The following is a 20,580-nucleotide window of genomic DNA, read 5'->3' on the forward strand; positions in this document are numbered from 1 at the left end:
CTGCAAGGTCACCACTCAAGGGACCATAACAAACTGGTTGCATACAGAGGTAGTTAATGTAGGGAGGTTGCCAACTGTAGAGGTTCTACTGTGATGTTGTGTTGCAGGCATATGATGTAAATTATTTACATTAGGATAATTGGGGTATCCTTCACCTCAGATAGTTAACATCTTTTTGTGTCTGAACCTTCCAATTCTTCTTTTTTAGTTATCCTAAAATATCCCCTAATTGCTGAATATAGTCAATTTGCTTTGCTAGCAAATATTAGGATCCTTCTCCTCTTACAGATCTTAATATTAGAGTGCTCTGGTTCAATGTTTGAACTTCTTTCCTCCTCCATCCGTACTTCCTCCCATTTGTTCCCATAATTTTACTATCTATAAGATGACAACACCCAACCATGTCCTCAGTGGAGACCTGTCCTCTCAACGCCCAGCTAACAAATCCAAGAAATTTCTTGACCCTTGGAAGTCTCACGAAACTCTCAAACTTACTAATGCCCAAATAGAACTCTGAACTGCATCTCTTAATTCTTCTCCTCCCATAGTTTCTCTCATTCCAGTAAATGGATTTGAATTAACAAATTACTATTGTTGACAACCTGGGAGTCATTCTTAACTTTTGCAGTCTTTCAATCTCTTTTGCAAATTGGTGGACAATCTTCGGGGCCTTATTTACAGAACATTTGCAGAATTTGACTCCCCACTACCTCCCTCACTAAAGCTTTCATAAATGCTATCATTGTATCTCACCTGGATTATTGCAATAGCTATCTCAATGGTCCTCTTTGCTCACAGCCTTGCTTCCTTGCCAGTACATTTTCTACACACAGCCAAAGAGGTTTATAAGATAAATCAGATAATATCACTCCTCTGCTAAAAACGCTCATCAAAGCCATAAGTCTTACTCTGGCCTTGGATCTTTATGTGACTTGGCTGTATTTTCTCTCCCATTCCAACTTCATTTCTTTCTAGTCTCCCCCAGTTCATAATACTTCAGCCTCATTAAGTTTATTGTATTTCTTGAGTATACCAGCTATACTCTTGCAAGTTTTCTGCACTTGCGATTCTCTCTGCCAAAAATATTTCCCTTCCCCAACATTTACTCATTTCTTTCTCTTCTGAGAAGAGCCTTCTCTACCCCCCTATTTTGAATAGCAAATCCACCCACTCTCTTGGTTCTGAATTCTTCATTTTTTTTTGTGACATTTATGACTAAAATTAAATTATATGCCAAGTGGTCTGTATACATCACTCCAGTAAACTCTGTGAATACAAGGTATGTTGTCTTTTTCACTCTCTATTAGGTTTCCAGAGTTCAAACTTTTGCTCCATATGGAGAAGATGGCCAATGCTTTTTTGTTGAATAAATAAGTGAGTGAGTCCCACACATTAACTCCACAATTTTTATCAATATTCTAAGGGAAAATTACAAACTACAAATTCATTATGTAAAAGGAAATCTCTTTAAACGTATTGATTTTCAGAGAAAATCCCTAAAAATACAGATTTGAATAGACTTATGAATGAGAACTTGGTTATTTTGCTTATTAAATTGTTATAGACAGTCAATTGAGCAAATATTTACTGAGCTCGTTCCATGTGCAAGGAACAATATAGAGAAAGCACAGGTGGGTGACACACAGTTTTGTTTGCTTTTAAGAAGTTTTAAATGGATTTTATTGTAGTAGTACGAAACAGTGTAGTTTGTAGACTGAAGGAAAATAATAAAAACATAGATGCCCCAGCTAGAGGAGAAGACAAAATATGAGTAGTTTAAATGATGCCAAATATTTTCTAGACATTTAGAGAAGAAATGTGATTACATAACATGTTTGGTCATAGGCTCGGGAAAGGGTTCATATAGAAGGTGCAATCTGGGATAGACATAGCTGACTAACAAAAATGGGAAGAACATTATAGCTAATAGGTAACCCATATGAAAGGTAGGTAACATGATCAGTCATATTTAGCTTTTTGGAAATGTACAAGTATAGGGTAAGATGAGCCGGGAAACAAAAGTTGGGTGTAGTTAATAAAGTGCTTTGAATTTCAAACTGAAAATCCTGCATGTAATTCAATAGCCAGTGGGGAACCATGATTTAAAAAACTTTTTGTTATGTAAAACTGCAAATATATACAGAAGTAGGAAAATAATACAAACAGCTACCATGAATCTATTAACCAGTCCCTATTGGTACGATTCCATGGACAACCTTGTTTCATCTATATCCTCATCCACTCCCCTCTTCAACTAGATTATTCTGAAACATATCAATATATAATTTTACTCATGAACACATAAGTATGCATTTCTACTATATAAGAACTCTTTTTAAGAAAGTATACATAATGCCATAATACCATTATCACACCTACATTATTAAGAAAAATACATTAATTTGATCAAGTATCTAATTGGTATTCATACATGAGTTGAATTGGGAAAGAAGTTTAGGAAGAAGACTCGGCAGAACTGAATGTTGGGTAAAGAAGAGAAATTACTTAGATGACTCTTAGGTGTCTGGCCTGGGCATACCCATAAATGGTGTCCTTTATTAAAACAATTTTAGATGAATGAACAAGTTCCATGGGTGCAAGTTCCACGGGTGCTTGTTTATGTGTGTAAGTAATGAGTTAAGTTTTGGACATGATCATACTGAGAAACCTTTGGGACATCAGACTCTTCATGTCCAACAGGCATTGGAATCAGATTTTGAATTGAGAAGTAAGATGGCAACTATTGTTAGGCCATGCATGTTTTCACATTTCTAGGCTTTCTGAGAAGAAGAGCTCTGGCAACTGAGTTACAGAATAATTGAATGGCAAACATACCTTGGAGATTAAACTAGTGCATTATTCCAGAGAAGCTTATTTACAGTCTGAATAAATAAATATAAAACTTAATAAGTATCAATAAAAGAAACATTATTTCATACACTCAGTCAGAATTGGGGTAGATTTTAAGCATGTATGAATTGAAGACTAGGCTAGATAAGGAGTGGCTATTGTTGATTCAGGGTTCCTTAGAATATAGGCTCTGAAGAAAACTCCACAAGCCATAATGGGAAATAGCAAAGACATTAAGAGTAAAACCTAGAGGGTTTTCTGCCTTTCTGTAATTATGTACTGTCTATGGTGCATGAGGACTTGCCATAGGCAAGAACCAAGCTGTAGAAGCAGGTGAGAATACAGATGTCAAGCGTAAGATGTAAACATTAAGACTCACAATGAAGACCTACAAAAAAAAAAAGAAAGAATCATGTTCTCAGGTCTTACATTATCAGCTCAGAGACAGGGTAAGATACAATGGGCATGGGTGATATGAAAGAATTTCATAGACCAAGAGGCATTATAAAATTTCAAGGTATTCTTTTCAAGTCCATGTACACTTTGTGATGGAAAGCCTTTATCTTTTTTTGTTGTTGTTGTTCAGCATCTCAATTTAACTCTGTTGTAAAAGAAGTTATGTAACAGGTCAGGTATTATAATATGAAAGAAAGGAGAACATGCCAACACAGAAATGTCCTGTGAATTTACTCATCTGGAGAAGTACACGTTCAAACTATCTTCTAGCAGTTTTACACACAGAAGTGGGAGTCACTAGAAGATTTGTGTTGTTTAACCTCACTGGAGATGGTTGATTTTCTCAGGGAAAGATTTAAAGAGAGAAGAAAGGTTACGTAAAGATGAACCTCTGTGGAAAGCATGGGCAGAGGAAGGAGCTATGTATGCCCTAAAGAATAATTGTCATCAGGTCTAGGTCTAAGATCTAAACTAAAAGGAGGGAGAAAGCTGATGATAGGTCAAGTGCTGCTAGGACCAGGAGTGAAAAGTCAGCTTTGGCAAGTTAGGAGGTCACTGGTGGTCTTATTAAGAGCAATTTCAGAATGTTGAAAACGGAAAAAGACAGGGCAGACTTTTATCGCCATCCTTTTTTGCTACAAAATAGAAAATAGTTTAGTACAACACTGCAGTTTGCTGTATTGGACATCTGATATTGTTCACTGAAGCAAAGCTTACTACCGATAAAAACAAAACCGGAAAAAGAACAGATTTCAAAAACATACAAAAGATTTGATATCTGTTATCAATGCCCCAAAGCATGATGTACTAATATTCAAGGATGTCTCTAATATTCTTTCTTTACTTTTATTCATCTGGTAAAATTTTGTGGCCATCTTCTCATGGCCGAGAGCCTGGAGCCTTGGGTTCAGTGTTTAGGGTGATCCCAGTAGCCTGATTAGGTCAGTTGCCAGAAACAAGCACTGATATGATTTCTTTGCTGTTTCTGTTAATTACTTGCCCTGGGAAGACTGATTTCTCCAAGATTTGATCTGATTTGACTACTGATTCTGTACATAATAGACTTCATTTTTGCTTGGCTGCCAGCCCACTGGAAAAGATCTGGACCTTCCACAAGTTCTCCACTTGACACCAAGCAGACAGATGAATGACAGCCTGATTACTTAAATCCACATTGGACAAACAGTCTTATTTGTCTGTAAATTGGGAGACTGAACACTTAAAATCCATAGCTCTAAGCACGAATGGAAAGAAAATTCAAGGGAAAGGAAGAAGAATCTTCCCCACTAGAATATAAAAGTTATCCAGTAATGGCTTTGATGTGCTGTGAGGGGATGTATGTATGTGTATAAATGTGTGTGTGTGTGTGTGTGTATACATATATATTCATTTCATTCTTTATGAGGATTTGAGCTTGTAAAGCTTCTTGATTTTAATCTGTGTCTCTGGAGAGCTTCCAATTCTCTAGAAAATGGTAGAATCACTCAGAATCAAGTTATGAATGATTTTAGCAATGCTGGGCAGTATGTTGCAAAGGCAGGAAACTTACTATCTTAAGTGAGAAACACATAAAGCAAAAACTAGGGCAGGGGATGTCATATCCTCGGATATCCAGATAATAGCCCTTTGGTGCATTCTCAGAGAATGCTGTCAAAATTGGCTGGAGTTTAGGAAATCCTTTTTAAATTCCCTACACATATTCTTGTCCCCAAGGCATTGCACACTGACAAATGGTATATGCATCAAAGAAAATTTTGTGGTACTTTCCATAGTTGAAAGTCAGACATGAGATTGCTTATAGCTTTTCACTATTTTAGTTTGTCTGGAAATAAGTGATCTTTATGGTTTCTGACCCTCTAAAAATGAAGCCATAGTCCCTGTAGTTGCTATGGTGATAGAAAAATCCCTAGGATCACTATAGAATATAGCATTTCTATTTCTCTCCCTGAGCATTTCCTTATCTGAAAATATGATGCCAAAATGATGAAGTATTCTCCTTTTTAGTTAACCCCCTTCTTAATTTTGACATGGCCCTATAAATTGACCTCACTTTCCCATTGCAATTCTGTAAGATGTTTATTTTTCCTTCCTGCAAGAGGAAGTTTAAAATATATATAAGACAAAAGGAAATTTCTGGAAGGTACTTTTATTTGCATTTATACAATTTAAATCCTTAATATGTTAGAATAGCATCATTGCAACTGTGGTTGACAGTCTCAAGTTAAATAAGATCCTGATTTATACATTGTGAATAGAGAAAACTTAGTTAATTTTCACAACTGGAATATGAAATCCAGATATCTGAAGTAAGGGAAATCAGAAATCTAAGAGAATTATGCTTGAGGTCATAGTTCTATCTGAAAAACTTGCTGTTTGTTTAAGTAAGAATTCACTGATAACACAGATACATTATCATCTTCAACTTTGAGATATGAAAATAATAGAGTAAGTCTTTAAAGGAGATTCATACACAATTAATTTGAACCAAAAAGTGTTTTATTTATTCATGTAGTATATGTGCCTTCCATTGGCTAAAAAGAGAAACTAGAGAATACAGGGAATTCATCTAGGGAACCAAATGAGGGACCTATTTGCCAACTAATCAGGTTGAGACAGAGGTCTCAAGTAACACTTAATTTAACTATTCTCTGTCCTTTATCATAAAGGGCAGATTTTTACTGTTTAGTTTTCCTTTCATTTAATGGAAAGTGACAACTACTCCCTTGCTGTCAGAGTGTTTAAGTAGAGGATCTGCCTTTTACCCACCTTAATGGTAAACCTATTTATATGAATGTCAAAGTACATATTGCAGAAACCGAGCAGGGCTAGAGCAGGGGAGAGTGGTAACTGCTAAATTGAACATACTGTTAAATGCTTCTGATGAAAGTGAACTTAAAAAAACTTATGGGATTTTTTATTGTCTTTTCCTACCAACAGCTAAGTTATTAGTCTCCCAAATGCTATGAAAGTACCAGCATGATTTTTGGTACTTAAAACAGCATCATCATTTCTGTTACCTTTTCCCTGTGGTCATGAAAATAATAGGCAGATCCAAAACATAAAATTCAACTCAGCCCTTGCTTAAACATCAGAACCCAGTTACTAAATGGGGATGTCTATAATTTACAAGTGTTTTTACTGCTGTATTTCATACTGAGAAATAAGCACAAACACACATTCACGAATTCAAAATTATTAGTGAGCTAATTGTAGAAATAATATGTTGATTGTGGAGTATATATACTAACATTAATCTGCTAATTTGTCTTCTACTGTAAAGTTGGTCATTAGTATTAAAATTTTACTTTAAAGGTTGTTAGTGTTCTCTTAGTGAAAATTTCAATGAGAAAAAATATTCTTGAAATAAAATTTCAGATATATGAAACATAAGTTAAAATATCAGATGGTATCAAATTTATTGTTTTAGTGCATTTTCCCCTAAAAGTGACCTCTATGTGACAATTATATTCCAGGTTGAAACATATTAAACTTTATTTTTTAAATGAAATGATAAAATTGCTTTCTAGTGATTCCTCAGCTTCCATTTCTCTCAACGACTCTGTCAGGAGATGGCTTGGAGAAGACAATAATTCACATTTTTTCAAAAATTAAATCATAGCTGTGTACATTAATGCGATCATGGGGCACCATACACTGGTTTTATAGACCGTTTGACACATTTTCATCACACTGGTTAACACAGCCTTCCTGCATTTTCTTAGTTATTAAGACATTTATATTCTACATTTACTAAGTTTCACATGTACCCTTGTAAGATGCACCGCAGGTGTAATCCCACCAATCACCCTCCCTCTGTCCATCCTCTCCCCCTTCCCCATATTCTTAGGTTATAACTGGGTTATAGCTTTCATGTGAAAGCCATAAATTAGTTTCATAGTAGGGCTGAGTACATTGGATACTTTTTCTTCCATTCTTGAGATACTTTACTGAGAAGAATATGTTCCAGCTCCATCCATGTAAACATGAAAGAGATAAAGTCTCCATCTTTCTTTAAGGCTGCATAATATTCCATGGTGTACATATACCACAATTTATTAATCCATTCATGGATTGATGGGCACTTGGGCTTTTGTATGTATGACTTTATGTATGACTTAGTAATTATGAATTGGGCTGCAATAAACATTCTGGTTCAAATATCTTTGTTATAATGTGATTTTTGGTCTTCTGGGTATATACCTAGTAGAGGAATTATAGGATTGAATGGCAGATCTATTTTTAGATCTCTACATGTTCTCCAAACATCTTTCCAAAAGGAATGTATTAATTCCCATTCCCACCAGTAGTGTAGAAGTGTTCCCTTTTCTCCCCATCCACATCAACATCTCTGGTTTTCGGATTTTGTGATATGGGCTAATCTTACTGCAGTTAGATGATATCTCAAAGTAGTTTTGATTTGCATTTCTCTGATGATTAAGGATGATGAGCATTTTTTCATATGTCTGTAGGCCGTGCGCCTGTCTTCTTCAGGCAAGTTTCTCTTCAAGTCCCTTGCCCAGCCTGCGATAGGATCACTTGTTCTTTTCTTGCTAATACATTTGAGTTCTCTGTGGATTCTGGTTAGTTAACCTTTGTCAGAGACATAACCTGCAAATATCTTCTCCCAATCTGAGGACTGTCTGCTTGCTTTACTTACTATGTTCCTGGCTGTGCAGAAGCTTTTTAGTTTGATCAGGTCCCAGTAGTATATTTTTGAAGCTGTTTCAATTGCCCGGAAGGTCCTCCTCATAAAATATTCGCCCAGAATGATTTCTTCAAGAGATTTCCCTGCACTTTCTTCTAGTATTTTTATAGTTTCATGTCTTAAGTTTGAATCTTTAATCCAGTGAGAGTCTATCTTAGTTAATGGTGAAAGGTGTGGGTCCAGTTTCACGTCTTCTACAGGTTGCCAGCCAGTTCACCCAGCACCATTTGTTAAATAGGGAATCTTTTCCCCACTGAATGTTTTTAATTGGCTTGTCAAAGATTAAATAACGGTAAGTAGCTGGGTTCATCTCTTGGCTCTCTATTCTGTTCCAGACAACTACTTCTCTGTTTTTGTGCCAGTACCATGCTGTTTTGATCACTATCGATTTATAGCATAGTCTGAGGTCTGGTAGCGTGATTCCTCCTGCTTTGTTTTTATTTCTGAGTAATGTCTTGGCAATTTGAGGTTTTTCCTGATTCTATATAAAATGAAGTATTATTTTTTCAAGTATGACAGTGGAGCTTTAATAGGGATTGCATTACAATTGTATATTGCTTTGGGTAGTATGGACATTTTAACAATGTTGATTTTTTCCAGCTATAAGCATGGTATGTTTTTCCATTTGGTAACATTTTCAGCTATTTCTTTTCTTAGAGTTTCATAGTTCTCTTTATAGAGATCTTTCACATCCTTTGTTAGATAAGCTCCCAAATATTTCATCTTCTTTGGCACTACTGTGAATAGAATAGAGTCCTTAACTGTTTTCTCAGCTTGACTATTGTTCATATATATAAAGGCTATTGATTGATGAATGTTGATTTTGTAACCTGAGACGCTGCTGTATTCCTTGATCACTTCTAAGAGTTTTGTAGTAGAATCCCTGGTGTTTTCCAGATATACAATCATATCATCTGCGAAGAGTGAAAGTTTGATCTCTTTTGATCCTATATGGATACTTTGATCACCCTTTCTTCCCTAATTGCGATGGCTAAAATTTCCATTACAATGTTAAAGAGCAGTGGAGACAATGGGAAACCTTGTCTGATTCCTGATCTGAGTGGAAATGATTTCAATTTAACTCCATTCAATATGATATTGGTTGTGGGTTTGCTGTAGATGGCCTCTATCAGTTTAAGAAATGTCCCTTCTATACCAATTTTCTTAAGTGTTCTCATCATGAAGGGATGCTGCATATTATCAAAAGCTTTTTCTGCATCAATAGAGAGAATCATATGGTCTTTGGTTTTTAATTTGTTTATGTGCTGAATTATATTTATAGATTTATGTATACTAAACCAGCCTTGAGACCCTGGGAGAAAACTGACTTGGCCACGTATAATTTGTTTGATGTGTTGCTGGATTCTGTTTGTTATGATCTTGTTGAATATTTTTGCATCTATATTCATTAGTGATATTGGTCTATAATTTTCTTTTCTTGTTGGTTTTTTTCCTGGTTTGGGGATCACGGTGATGTTTGTTTCATAGAATGTATTGGGTAGTATTTCTTCTTTTTCTATATTTGGAACAGGTTGATTAATATAGGTACTAATTACTCTCTAAAGGATTGGTAGAATTCTGATGTGAAGCCATCTGGTCCTGGGCTTTTCTTTTTAGGGAGATTTTGTATGGTTGATGCTATTTCAGAACGTGATATAGGCCTGTTCAACACTTCACTTGATTCTGGCTAAATCTTCGAATGTGACGTGCTTCCAAGTATTGGTCAATTTCCTTCAGATTTTCATATTTCTGAGAATAAAGTTTCTTGTAATATTCATTAAGGATTTTTTGAATTTCTGAGGAGTCTGTTGTTATTTCGTCTTTGTCATTTCTGATTGATGAAATTAGAGATTTTACTCTTTTTTACCTGGTTAGGTTAGCCAAAGGTTTATCTATTTTATTGACCTTTGCAAAAAACCAACTTTTTGATTTATTGATCTCTTGTATAATTCTTTTGTTTTCAATTTCATTTAATTCTGCTCTAATTTTGGTTATTTCTTTTCTTCTACTGGGTTTGGGGTTGGAATGTTCTTCCTTTTCCAGTTGCGTGAGATGTCCCATTAAGTTGTTAACTTCCTCTCTTTCCGTTCTCTTGAGGAAGGCTTGCAGTGCTATAAATTTCCCTCTTAGGACTGCCTTTGCAGTATTCCAGAGGTTCTGATAATTCGTGTCTTCATTGTTGTTTTAATCCAAAAATTTAGTAATTTCCTTCTTAATCTCGTCTATGACCCAGCTATCATTCAGCATAAGGTTATTTAACTTCCATGTTTTTGTATGAGTATGCAGATTCCTGTTGTTACTGAGTTTGACTTTTATTTCATGGTGGTCCGAGAAGATGCAAGGAATAATTTCCATTCCTTTAAATTTACTGAGGTTAGACTTGTGACCTAAGATGTGATTGATTTTAGAGTAAGTTCCGTGGGCTGATGAGAAGTATGTGTATTCAATTTTTATGGGATGAAATGTTCTGTAGATGTCTGTTGAATACAAATGTTGCATGGTTAGGTTTAAATCTAAAATTTCTTTGCTCAGCTTCTTCTTGGAGGATCTATCCAACACTGATCTATTCACATTTTTAAATCAAATGTAATTCCTGAAGGAAATTCCTATTTATTGGGTTACTAACAGCTTCTCCATTGCACCTTTTATCTTTTCTGCAGGATTCAGTACTATTAATAACAGCTTTCATCACACAGCACTCCCATCCCTAGTCTTACCTAGTAACGCTATCTTCAGATTTCTCTAATTCTCTGGGGGCTACATCTCCATTTTCATTTATTAACTCAAAAAATACTTGGAAGCCTATTACTGGCCAGGCATATTTTATATTCTGATGATATAGAAGTGAGACAGAAAGACAAAGAGCTGTTCTCTGGAATATTACCTTCTGGGCAGGGCGAGAAAGTCAAGGTGCAGGATAAATGACTAAGCGATATAGTCAAATAGATAGTGGTAAGTACTAAGAAGCAAAACACGAAGGATACAAGTGGAGGTTAGAATTTTAGGTAGGAAGGTCAGAGAAGACCATAAAGCAAGTTGCTTTTTAAGTAAAGACCTGTAGAAAATGTAGGAGTGAAACATTTGAAGAAAAATCCTGAGAAGAATATTCCAGGCAGGCAAAGCAAGTGCAAGGAACTGCCTGGGGTGGGGGTTAGGGTTTCAAGGAACATGAAGGAAGTGATTGTGGCTAGAATTTATGAGCCAGAGACTACTAGGGAAATAACAGAGAGAGAATGGAGTGGGTAACTCATGGAGGGCCTTGTGAATATAGTAAGTTCTTCCCTGTCTACTCTGAGGAGGATGGGATGCCATGGGTGTTTTGAGTAGAGAGGGGATATAAATTGACTTTTCATTTAAATGGATCTCTATGAGTAGAGTATTGAGAGGTGACTCTATGTGAGACAAGGAAAGGAAGGAGACCTGTTAACAGACTGCTGCAATCATCCATGCTGGAGTTGGTGGTGGTTTAGGTCAAAGTGGAGGCAGTTGTCATACTCTGGATGCATTATATGGGAAGAGCCCTAAGGATCTGGTGGCTGATTGCATGTGTTAGTAGAGAGAGGATTCAAGGAAAACACTAAACATTTTAGCACTAGCAGCTAGACAAATGGAGCTGCCACTAACTGTAATAAGGACAATGGTAGGAGCATAAGGTTAGGGTGTAAGGCTTTGTATATGTTCACTTTGGACATCTTAAATTTAAGATGCTTATTAGCCTTCCATGTGGACATACAAAATAGTTGACATACATACACATATACGTGCATGCACACACTAACTAGAGTTCAAGACATAAGTCTCTACTTGACATATAAATTTGAGAGTCATTAGGGAAAATTTTTATATCTCTTCTATATTGGCTGATAACATTTGGGTATTTTTCTGTGTTCCTTTCTCATCCCTCTTTTCTTCTAATCCCAGCGCTGTGGAAAATCTAAGCCACTTCTGTGACTTAAATATAACCTTGACTCAAAGAAATCTTATTTAGTGGAGGTGGGGAAAAAGATAAGCAAGATGTTGATATAGTAGCATAGACATCATATTGATTGGGGCCTTCCAGAAGAGGCATTCAGCAGATGGAGGGACTTAACCACTTGGTGGTTGATTCTGCTTAGGGCTACATCAAGGTATTGTGGGATAACAGAAATAGGAGGAGCAGAAATAAAGTGTAGGGAGAAAATTTCAGGTTATATATTGGTGGAAACTTAGCCAGAGACTCTTGGTTTTGTTGCTGTGGTGGAATTACAGACACTTCTAGAAACTCCTTCCTCAACCAGTTAGAATATTTAACTAGGCAGATAGAAACACATATCTAGAAATCCTGTCCAAGACATTTTACACCAACAAATGAAAGTAGGTGATCTAGGATGCTGGGGATCTCCCCAGTGAACTTTAATAATGTGAGTCTTGGTATTAAGGGTGTGGCTACTTAACCAGGCCCACTAGGCTAGACACAAATATCTCCCTAATTAATTTTTTACTTCCTCAGTTTCTCTTGTCTCTATAATATTTCTCTCCAACTCAAATCAATCAATGATCATCTAAAGCTTTCTGGACAGTATCAAGGCCATTTTTTAAGTATTTAAGACTCCAGAAAAAAATTCTGGATCCACAGTTTTTATCTAACTTTATCTCCCAGTGAGTTGTCAACAAAGACACTTTTGATAGGGAAGGATAATCTCTTTATCACTTGAGACATATATTTCTGTTGTTTTCTAACCCTTACCAACATTGTACTTCTAACTTTGAGAACATGTTCTATATCTATATTGAGAAACTGTATAATGGAGTGGTTAAGAGCAGAGACTCTGGAGCTAGAAAACTGAAGACGGGACTCAAATTATGCTATTTACAAACTGTCTCACCTGAACAAGTCACTCTAGAACTCATTTTCTCTATCTGAATATGGGTATAAAAATAGTACCTTCTTCATAGGGTTGTTATGATGACCATATAAGTTACCAAGTTTAGAGTAAGTGTTAGATACTAGATTCAAGATTAGTCCAGATTCCAATTATATTCAAAATTCAACCTAAGGGTTTCTCCTGTATGAAATTCTTCTCAGATTCTGCTTTCTACACTGATTTCCCTTCTTCATCAATTCACTTACACTCATGCCTTATTTTACATATTTATATATATGTGTGTGTGTATATGTATAAATATGTTCTTCCTGCTTTTATTTCTTTTATAACTTGTTTATATCACTATGACATGTATATTCAATGATGCTATACATTATCAGAGGGTAAGGAAAATGTCTTAATATATCTCGTATCTTTTAAAATGTTAAGCACAGCACTTGGGCCATAATAAATATTTGTTGACTTGAAGTGAAAAGTTGAGTTAAACTTGCTCATAAAAATTTAATTTGAATGAAATCATTGAATGTTTTAGATTTGTTACATTGTTCTTCAACCATTATAGATACACATTCAGGCCTACACAGACGTGGTGAGCTGCCCAAATACCTCCCTGTTTATTCTATATTGCTTTTACTGGTCATTTAGTTGTTAGAGTACATAGTGGAATAATTGGCCATCTGCACTTCCTAGCTAAGTTTCCCCATGAGGCATGTACCTGAGATACTTAAAAACAAACAAAGTCCTTTATTCAGAATTATGCCTGCCCTATATGTCTTGGATGCCACAAAGCATCAACAAGAACATAGGGAAAAACAAAACCTGCACTTCATGGCTTTAAGTGTTCTTCAAACACAATGATTCTAGCTGTCAGCAGCAGCTAAACTGGAAACAGTTTCGCCAGTGATTTTAAGATAAGCACATTTTTTGTTATGTTGTGCACATGGTCTAAATCATTTTACAGAAAACTCTGATAGAAAAATTGGCTCTTATGCATGGAAAAGGAGAGTTGTGTGGAAGCACGTACTTTTTTCTTAGTTAAAAACATATGGCATTCTATGTTTCAAAATTTTATAGAACTAGGATATGCTTCTAAGTCATGTGTAACTGAAAAGAGGATGAAAACATAGGTTTTATGGATAAAAATTTTAAGACAATAAAACAGTCCAAGGAACCCTGAAAAACTGGTTACTGCTGAGGCATTGGATTAAGAAATGAGGGCAACATGCTTTTCTTTCTTCTTTTCACTTTATACTCTTTATCCAATTTAAATAAGCAATCATAAGCATCTGATTATTTTGATAAAGAGCTAAAAATCCACTATGAATAATCAAGCAAGTTTGTAGATAATTACTATATAAGATAAAATGCAATCAAATCTATATAAATTAATACAAAAGACAACAGACTATTTTGGCAAAATAGGAAACACATATGGCAATATTATGTTCATTTTATAAATGACTAATGCTATTGATGTTGCGGAAATATCCATTAGTCATTTTATAAATGACTAATGCTATTGATGTTGCGGAAATATCCTTTCCAATGTACTGTTTCATGTGGGCATAGAAAAGCAAAACCACTGTTTTATACAATTGTTATGAACCTAAATACATAAGTCTAAAATAAAACAATTCAGGGGGTGGAACAAGATAGCAGACCAGAAGCATAGTTCAGCTGAACTCTCCTAGAACAACTAGGGAAAAAGAGAGAATCTAGTCATACCTGGCATGGGGTCCTTGCCCAGAGTTATAGCTCAGGGAGCACAGCAAGGAAGTGGTGAGCTAGATACAGTGTATAATCTAGAGTGGTGGGAATCTGATGAATTAGGCAAGTGATTGTGACCTACCCGGATTGGCTGGCTCCCCACAGAGGTCTGGGATGGGAGGAAGCCTTTCTGGAATCCTGGGGTACTGGGGGAAGCCATGTCTTGAGTGGAAAGCTTGGAAGACTGGGTGGTCTTGAAAAGTATACAAGATTGCCAGTTGGAGTGGATTGCCATCGGTTTGGTGGCTGAAGAAGCAGCCATACTGAGAAGGTCTTGGCATCCAAGGGGCTGCCATTGTGGGAAGATTGTGAGAAGGTCTTAGCAGGGGCCTAAAGCATGGCTGTCTTAATTCTGCCTGCTGGGATCAGCACTCCACTCTTGGGACAGGCCGAGGGACTCCCTCACCCCACTGGAACTGGAGTCAAGGAGTACTGTGAGACCTGCCCCTGAAGGATTCTTGTGAGCTGTAAGATCCCAATCCAGCAGAGTCTGAATGCTGAAGAAACAATCAGGCAATCACTGAAGGCAACTAAGGCATAAGGATCATAGAGATTGCTGGCTGCCTTTTCTGTCTCATAAAATACCACAGCGCCACCTCGAGTCCCAGTAACATACTGCAACATATTGTTGTCAAGAGCAAGTACATTTTTTTGGTGGGGGGGAGGGCATGAGGAAGAGTTTGGCTTTGGTCAGGCTAAGGCCACTTCAAGACCTAAGCTATGATACAAGATAATCTGAAGCAAAGTAGGCAGTGAGAAGGAAAAAGGAGGACAAGGAGTTGAACAAGAAGAAAGAACACATGAGGAAGAAAGAGAAAATTAATGAAACAAAAAGTTGTTTCTTTAAAAAATAAATTGATAAACCTTTGGCCAGATTAACTAGAAACAGAAAAGTAAAATCTCTAATAAACTCAATCAGAAATGATAAAGAGGAAATCACCACAGATGCCACAGAAATACAAGAGATCATCTCTGAATATTATAAGAAACTTTATGTCCAGAAATTTGACAATGTGTAGGAAATGGGTGAATATCTGGAATCACGCCCTGTCCCTAGACCTAACCAAGAAAAATAGATCTCTTGAACAGACCAATTTGAAGAACTGAGACTGAAGAAACAACAAAAAAAAATCTCCCATCAAAATCTCCCAGAATTCTATCAAACCTTCAAAGAGCAGCTTATACTCATGCTGCAGAAATTATTCCAAAAATTGATAAGGAAGAAATCTTCCCAAACACGTTCTATGAAGCAAACATCACCCTGATACAAAAACCAGGAAAACACCCAACAAAAAAGGAGAACTTCAGACCAATTTCACTATTGAACATAGATGCAAAAATTTTCAATAAAATCCTAGCAAATAGATTACAGCTTCTCATTTAAAAATGATTCATCACGATCAAGTAGGTTTCATCCCAGGGATGCAAGGCTGGTTTAACATATGCAAGTCTATAAACATAATTCACCATATCAACAGAAGAACAAAATGATTCTCTCAACAGACACAGAGAAAACACTCAATTAATTTCAGCATCCTTTGCTAATTAGAACACTTAAGAATACAGGCATAGGTGGCACATTTCAGTAAAACTGAAAGCTTTTCCACTTAGAACTGGAACCTGACAGGATTGTTCTTTACTGCCACTATTATTCAACACAGTGCTGGAAGTTCTAGCCAATACAATCAGGCAAGAGAAGGAAATAAAGGGCATCTAAATAGGGCAGAGGAAGTCATACTCTAGCTCTTTGCTGATGATATGATCTTATAACTAGAGAACCCCAAAGACTTAATCACAAGACTCCTGGAAGTGATAAAAAATACAGCAATATCACAGGATATAAAAACAATGTCCACCAATCAGTAGCCTTGGTATATACCAATAACAGACAAGATGAGCCGCTAATCAGGGACACAATCCCCTTTAAGGTGGCTTCAAAAAAATGAAATACCCTGGAATATACATAACAAAAGAGGTGAAGGAACACTAAGAAGGAAATACCCTGGAATATACATAACAAAAGAGGTGAAGGAATACTAAGAAGGAAATTTCAAAACCATAAGAAAAGAAATAGCAGAAGATATTAACAAATGGAAGAACATTTCATGCTCATGGCTTGGAAGAATCAACATTGTGAAAATGTCTATACTACACAAATCAATCTACAGATTCAGTGTAATCCCAATTAAAATACCATCTTCATACTTTTAAGAGTTGGAAAAAATAATTCTTCGTTTTGTATGGAACCAGAAGAACTTAGAGAAAAACCAGAACTCAGTTATACTCCATTCACCATAATATTAGCTATGGGTTTGTCATAGATGGCTTTGACTAGTTTAAGAAATGTGCCACCTATGCCTATAATCTTAAGTGTTCTAATTAGCAAAGGATGCTGAATTTTATCAAATGATTTCTCTGCATCTATTGAGAGGATGATTTTATTTCTGCTTCTCTTCATATGGTCAATTACATTTATGGACTTGCATATGTTAAACCAGCCTTGCCTCCCTGGGATGAAACCTACTTGATTGTGATGAATGACTTTTTTAATGTGTAGCTGTAATATATTTGCTACTATTTTATTAAGAAGCCAAGGCAATTATCAGTAATGAAAACAAAGCCAGGGGTATCATCCTACCAGACTTTCAGCTATACTACAAGGCCACAGTGATCAAAACAGCATGGTCTTGGCACAAAAACAGAGGCACTGACATTTGCAATGCAAAAGAAAACAATAAGATGAAACTAGCCTCTTATACCCACCTAATCTTTGATAAACCAAACAAGACCATTCACTGCGGAAAAGAATCCATATTCAATAAATGGTATTGGGAGAACTGGATAACCACATGTGAAAGACTGAAACTGGACCCACACCTCTCACCACTTACAAAAATTGATTCAAGATGGATAAAAGATTTAAATTTCAGGCATAAAACAATACAAATCTCTGAAGAAAGTGTGGGGACAACACTTGAAGATATCAGACTGGGGAAAATTTTATGAAGAAGACTTTTGTGGCAGTTGTAACAGAAACAAAAATAAACAAATGGGACTTAATTAAGCCAAAAAGCTTCTGTACTGCTAAGGAAACAAAAACCAAAGCAAGTAGACAACCCTTCAGAATGGGAAAAGATATTTGCATATTATGAATTAGACCAAAGCTTGATAGTTAGGATCTACAGAGAACTCAAATTAAGCAACATAAAAGAGCCAATGGGCAAGTGAGATGAATAGAATCTTCTCTAAAGAATGGCTAACAAACATATGAGAAAATGCCCATTGTCACTAATTACCAGAGAAACCCAAATCAAAACCACCCTGAGATATCACCTAACCCCAGTGAGAATAGCCTACATCATAAAGTCTCAAAGCTGCAGATGCTGGTGTGGATGTGGAGAGAAGGGAACACTTTTACACTGCTGGTGGGACTAACTAATACAATCTTTTTGGAAGGAAGTATGGAGAATCCTCAAAGAACTGAAATTAGACCTCCCATTTGATCCTGCAATCCCATTACTAGGCATCTACCCAGAAGAAAAAAAAGTCTTTTATCATATGGACATTTGCACTAGATTATTTACTGCAGCTCAATTTAACAATCACCAAAATGTGGAAACAGCCTAAATGACCACCAACCGAGGAATGGATTAACAAGCTGTGGTATATACACAGACACACAGACACACAGACATGGAATATTATTCAGCCAGTAAAAAGATGAAGACTTTACAATTTTGTATTAACCCACGTGGAGATGGAACACATTCTCCTTAGTCAAGCATCTCAAGAAGGGAGAAGCAAGAATCCAATGTATTCAATTCTAATATGAAAGCAGTAGACGAGCTCATACAAGGGGGGTAGAGGAAAAAGTATGTGGGGAAGAGAGGACGAGAGAGGAGGATGGAGCCTCACAGTATATGACAAACCTCTTGGAGTCAGGACACAATTATTAGAGTGACTTTATCTAGCAAATGTGATCAGTGTAACCTAATTCTTTATATCCTCAATGAATCCCAAACTAAAAAAAATAAATAAAATAAAATTACCCATACAGTTTGCTTCATACTGTCATGTGTAGCTTAACAAAGGTGAAACATTCTGAGAAATTTATCACTGGGTGATTTCATCACTGTGCAAACACCATAAAAAAATAATATTGGAAGGTAGTACACCTGTGTCATCAGAAGAGTGAAGAGGTACTTCCCGTCAATCAGGAAGAATGGGTCATCTTTATTCTAGTGAATACAGTGAAAAAAAAAGACATATCTAGTTAAACAAAATGAACTGTTCTGAATGGCCATTAAAATCCAGATTTAAAAAAACTTAAAAATTTAAACAACAAAAAAATAAACACAGGACCTTGACAATCTAATCAATTTCCTCCCTGTTGGGAAATGCCACAGATTTCCCTAAAGAGAAGAAAATTCTGATGGGAGGCGGAGCAAGATGGCAGCCGAGTAACAGCTTCCCTGCATCTGGGCACCGTGAGTCTGGGGATATAGGACTCCAGGCATCTCTGGCTGGTGGGATCTGCCTATCATCACCCCTGAGAGGATACAGGGAGTCAGCGAGAGACTTCTGGACCCCAAGAGGAGGACTAAAACAGTGGAAAACCGGCAAGTGGTCGTGTGTGTTCAATTCGTCTAAACCCGCCCGCAACTGTAAGTTCAGTAGCAGCGAGACTGCAAACCAGAAAGGCCTTACCTGTGAACTGTTTTGGTGTCTTTGGACACTTGGCACTCAGCTGAACTGCCTTGGGGAGAGCCTGAGCGGGAGTGCGGAGAACTTTGGCCTTTGTCTAGGGCCCCAGTCTGAGCCGCTGAGCCAGATGGAGCTAATAGTGTTTGGCTCTGGGTCACAGGCAGACATTGTGAGCGATCTGCCCCGGCAAGCTCCCCCCTCAGGGTCGCAGAGCTGGAATTGGGTGAGAGCTGGTAACCCAGCGACCAAGTAGCCTAAGGGCGGGGTCTGAGCCACCTTGCAGCCCTAACCCTCGGGGGCAGAGGGAGACCACTTTTGACACACAGGGTAAGTGGATAGCCACTTCAGCAGTGATTCCAGTGACAAGCACTTCCCTGAGAAATCTTCTGCTCAGTAAGTGAACAAGTTCAAAGTGCCTTTTAAGTGGGCTGAAGAGAGATTTAGGGTGTCTACCTGCTGGGATTTGAGAAACTAGCAGCCTCCAGTCATATCAGAACTGTGATTAACATCTCATACTCCAGAAGACCATGTGTTGCCCAGACAATATTCAATAACATATACATACTGCTTTGTTTTTGGTTGTGTTTTTTTTTTTTTTTTGGTTTGGTTGTTTTTTTTGTTTATTTTGATGTTGTTGATTGTTGTTTTGTTTTTTAAGTTCAACCTTTTCCATACAGATCCTTTTTCTTTCTCAATTTTTCTAGTTTAATTATAATTTCCCATTGCTGCCTATTTCAATAATTAGAACTTCATTTTTGTTAGTGTTTCTACGGCTATTATTTGTTTTTTCCAGCCAATTTTAGCCCGTAAAGTTTTCTGTTTGTTTGTTTTGGTTTGATTTATAGCATTTTTGTCTTTCCTCTCTACTTGGTGGACGTGGGGTACTGTGTCTGATCAGGTTAGCAAAGAGCTGCTGACCTCAAGGGAACCACCCAACTGGGCACCCCCAGAAGGTGGTTTTCTTTCTTAAGGTTGTATCAAAGTACCCTACTGTACACCTATATTGCTCTGTCTCCCTCTTTCTGTGCCTCTCTTCTTTTTGTCAATATTCCTTTTACCCACCCCCTCTCCTTTCTCTATTTTTCTTTTTTTTTCTTATCACTCGGTCCTCCTTTCTTTCATCCCTTTTTTGCTCTTCAACCTTCTCAGCCTTCTGGTCCTGTAACCCTTAGTCCACAGGCACGAGAACTTAAAGAGCAAGAAGAAGTGAAAGGAAAATTAGGGCAAGGAAAC

The 20,580-nt window shown here is 36.8% G+C and overlaps 1 protein-coding gene across 6 annotated transcripts in view; it reads right to left on the reverse strand.

Annotated features, from left to right (window-relative positions):
• Nucleotides 1-20,580, reverse strand: part of DMD (dystrophin) — a 2,416,375-nt gene that overhangs the window by 1,295,490 nt on the left and 1,100,305 nt on the right. The gene's annotated exons all lie outside the window — the stretch shown is intronic.

This window comes from Nycticebus coucang, chromosome X (genome assembly GCF_027406575.1).
Source record: "Nycticebus coucang isolate mNycCou1 chromosome X, mNycCou1.pri, whole genome shotgun sequence".
In the NCBI taxonomy this organism is placed as follows: domain Eukaryota; kingdom Metazoa; phylum Chordata; class Mammalia; order Primates; family Lorisidae; genus Nycticebus; species Nycticebus coucang.